The sequence below is a fragment of the Theropithecus gelada genome, chromosome 15 (genome assembly GCF_003255815.1).
Source record: "Theropithecus gelada isolate Dixy chromosome 15, Tgel_1.0, whole genome shotgun sequence".
NCBI lineage: Eukaryota > Metazoa > Chordata > Mammalia > Primates > Cercopithecidae > Theropithecus > Theropithecus gelada.
In genome coordinates this window covers 90,478,868-90,483,201 of record NC_037683.1, presented here as the reverse complement: position 1 = coordinate 90,483,201, position 4,334 = coordinate 90,478,868, and the positions used below count along the sequence as shown (strand labels likewise).

Sequence of the window (4,334 nt, the reverse complement as noted above, 5' to 3'; positions counted from 1 at the left end):
AGCCTCCACCTCCTGGATTCAAATGATTCTCCTGCCTCTCAACCTCTGGAGTAGCGGGGACTACAGGCGCAGCCACCACACCTGGCTAATTTTTTTATTTTTTGATATAGACAGGATTTCGCCATGTTGGCCCAGCAGGTCTCAAACTCCTGTCCTCAAGTGATCCGCCCATCTCGGCCTCCCAAAGTGCTGGGATTACAGGCGTGAGCCACCATGCCTGGCCTTAACTCATATATATACACATACACACACACACACACACACACACACACACACACACACACGTATATAAATATATATATTTTACCTGTCATCTTTTATTTGGAGGTTACTTCCCATTAGGATATGAAAGGATTCAGCAATGATCAAGACTGTGTTCCTCATGGAGGGGCTTGGGCCAAGAAGGTCATGGTGGCGAGTGCAGAGCTTGTCCTCTTCTTCGGTGGTACTTGCGTAGCCGCTCGTGCTTGAGCTCCTTGTAGGAAAGGCAGTAAAGAGCATGTAGCCTGCCAGCACCATGGTCAGCCCCGCGATGCTCCCCTTCTTCACGTTGATGTACTTGTTGTAGCACCGGTAGTAACCTCTTTGAATCGCTCCGGCAATGCACTAGGGGTAAAGTCCTGCATCAAGGTCCAACTTGGCAGCGACCCTAGTTTGACCTCTAGATGTTTCTTGTCCTTCGCTGGTACGACTGACGCCGTCTTGGAGTCCTGGTGTCAGCTTTGCCTAATTTAGATTCTTACCGGACTGTATCCACAAGGACCAATCATTTAAAAAGTGAAACAGACATTGGGCTATACAGTCTTTTAAGTCTTGGCTTTAGTATGAATATGAGCTATATATAAAATTTAGAAATTCAGAAATCTCAAGTATGTTTATTTTAGAATGATAGTTTAATGACTTTGAGATTGTTTTAGAAGCCGTATCAACATCATGTGTAAAAAAGAGAGAACAATAATATTTTCTAAATCCTAGATTTTAGTATTATTTGACTCAAGGAACAAACTAGTAGTGAGTGTCAAGTGTCTCATTTTTATCTTTTATACCAGAGAGTGCTCAGTGTACTTAAAAATAATGCCTGCTATGTGGAGGGGCATGTAATCAGTTCTGGGATTCTTTTTTTAAATTTATTTTTATTTTTATTTATTTATTTTTGAGATGGAGTCTTGCTCTGTCCCCAGGCCGGAGTGCAGTGGTGCAATCTCAGCTCACCGCAAGCTCCAGCTCCCAGGTTCAAGTGATTCTCTTGCCTCAGCCTCCAGAGTAACTGGGATTACAGGCACACACCACCACGCCCGGCTAATTTTTGTATTTTTGGTAGAGACGAGGTTTCACCATGTTGGCCAGGATGGTCTCGATCTCTTGATCTCGTGATCCACCCGCCTTGGCCTCCCAAAGTGCTGAGATTACAGGTGTGAGCCACTGCACCCGGCCTTGGGATTGTTATTTTTAGTGAGATGCTCTGAAAAAATTATAACCTGTAAATTTCATTTGGCAGCTTCGAGGATTATAAATAATTCAGTAGGCTCTTAGATATCTGAGTTTCTGTCTAACTCTGGCTAGCACATTACAAAATGTGTCAAGAAGAATGTTAATGTTGCATGTGAAAGAGAGAGCCCAGGAATCTGATCTTGAGAACTTGAACATAATGTTGATGTATGTGCTATAGGCTTATAGGCTCCCTGCAGCAACCTTCTATTAGATCAATGCAAAAAAAAAAAAAAAAGGTCTATCATTTCCTACTCCATTTCCATGCCCATAAAAGTTTTGTTTGCCCCTTTGAAATCTGCAATGAATCTAGAGCAGTAGCATCAATACTTTCCTGACACTGGATAGATACTATTCACAGCATCCCCCCTGCTCATCGTCACCGGCATCACTATCGTCATTACCACCATCCCCATCACTAGCATCTGTAGCACACTTAGTCTACAAAGAGCTTTCATTCGCCTGACCTTCTTAGAACAAGATAATTATCAACTTTTGGTGATGGACAGAGTGTTTGGACACTTCATCTTGCAATGATTTTGTGGGGGTAAATAGGGCAGCATTATTATACTCCTTTGCACAACTCCCAACAACACAGTGTTTGCTGCATAAGGAATGCTTGATAAATATAAAATTGATTAATGTAAATAGGAAACTAAAACTCAAGAGAAGTTCTGTTGTTTTCTCAGTATCAGGAAAAAAGGGAATTGCAGACACTAGTACTCAGGTCTTCCAATTTATAGCATGGGAAACAAACAAACAAAAAAGCTTGTGTAAACCCTTGGAAATGGCTCTATGTTGTCTTAGTTGAATAATAAGGGGAAGATCAAAAGATCAAAAAGGCCATTGTGATTCATCAAAAGTACTCATTCATTGGCTTTATCTCACCTGATAGGAAAAGAGAAAACAAGAAATGAAAATTGATGATACACCACTTTAAAACAAAATCAACATCATAGTATTGTCACTGAATGTTGATCGTTTGTTGTGGAAAGGAGAAAGGGATTTAGCAATGTGGCTATAGGTCATTTGTACTTTCTTCGTCCATTCTTCCTCTCTGTGGGGAGTAGGAGTACATTTCCTCTCCTTTGTATAAACTAAAGACAATTTCCCTTTCTAGACTTAAGTTTTCCTTGCCCCAAGTTAATACACAGCTAACCCTGCTCAGATTGATACATATGTAAATGTACACAATTGTTTCTATTTGTAAAGGGAAAAGCTATAGTCAACAAAATGTGAGAAGTGCTCTTTTAAAAGTCCTCAATCACTCACAGCAAAGGTGTTTAAATTGCTAAGGACCAACGAAGGCATTTCTGAAGCCTGCTCTCTGTAGGAGACTCAAATCTGCAACCAGGAAGCACCTGGGTCATTGGGAGGCCTATAATTACTTGGAAAAACAGAGGATGAAATTCAGGGCATTACCTATAATGTTCACTTATTTCTACCAAAGGCCTTGATTCAAATTGATTTAGCAATTCCACAGTTTCAGGTGAAAGGAAGCTAATATTTATTGTGTTGCTACTCCAACCACCCACCCAGTAAGGTAGAAACTATTTGTTCAATTTCTAAGGTAAGAAAACTGAGAAATAAGTTATGGAACTTATGAAGCTATATAAATTTGAGGTTAAGAGCTGGGGCTTGAGTTTCATTGCCTTGAGTTCCAATCCTGACACAATCATTAACTAGCTGATCTTGGAAGGAAAATGGACTCTCTAAGCCTCAGTTTCTTTACCTATGAAATGCAAGTGGGAATGGGGAATAGGAGCTACTGCAAACAGTTGTTTTGAGGATTCATGTCAGACTAGAAATACTCAATTATTCTCATCAAAGTGAATAAGGTATAAATTTCAGAGATGGAATTCAAACCTCAAGCTCATCTCATTTCACCGTATTGCCCTTTAGATGATGTTCACAAAGGCCGGCATTTTTCTTGGTCAGGTGTCTAGAATTAGAACTTTAAAATGATCCTTCTGGTCAATTTAAATCTGCTGTGGAGCCAGTTGCCCACCTACGGGTAAAGCACCTGTTATGTCTTAAATTGAAAGATGACAATGGCTGCAAGAATTTGGGAGGGAGGCCCTCAGTCCCATATAATTTCATGTTGCAGGACATGGAATGGGTACAAGAAGATACAAATAGAGTTGGACAAGAAAGACTTTACCTATCTCTGGAGGAATCGGCTTTGAGGAGACCTGCAAAGGGTGAATCTGTTACACACACACACACACACACACACACACACACAGTGGAAAACACCATGCAGTAAGGAATATGAAGATTTCCATAAAAGTGAAGGTCATACTATTCCCCAGTTCCATTTTGTCAGGAGAGCCAGTGACATGTCCAGTCCAAATCAAAGCATGCTGTGCCACGGTTTTCACCACGTGTTTTAAGAATGAGGAGGCGGGCGCGATGGCTCACGCCTGTAATCCCAGCACTTTGGGAGGCCAAGGCAGGCGGATCGTGAGTTCAAAAGATCAAGACCATCCTGGCCAACATAGTGAAACCCCGTGTCTACGGGGTTGAACCTGGGAGGCAGAGCTTGCAGTGAGCTAAGATCATGCCACTGCACTCCAGCCTGGACAACAAGAGTGAAACTTCCTCTCAAGAAAGAAAAAGAAAATGTGTATTCAACCAAGATGATGAGTACCTACTTGCCATATAAATCACAACTGCTCTCAACACCCCAGGTCTCTCTCTCTCTCTCTTCCCCCCCCCCACACACACCCCAAGGAAGTGGATTCTTTCTGTATCCAACTACTGACTTTAGTCTTCCTTCAAAGCCCAACTTAAAAGCAAACTCCTACCTGATATATTGTAGGATGTATGAGCACAAATGTTTCCTT

General features: G+C 41.5%; 1 pseudogene; it reads right to left on the bottom strand.

The window, feature by feature from the left end:
• Positions 1-406: 406 nt before the first annotated feature.
• LOC112607749 lies at positions 407-1,889 on the bottom strand (annotated as a pseudogene).
• Between the last annotated feature and the right edge of the window lie 2,445 nt (positions 1,890-4,334).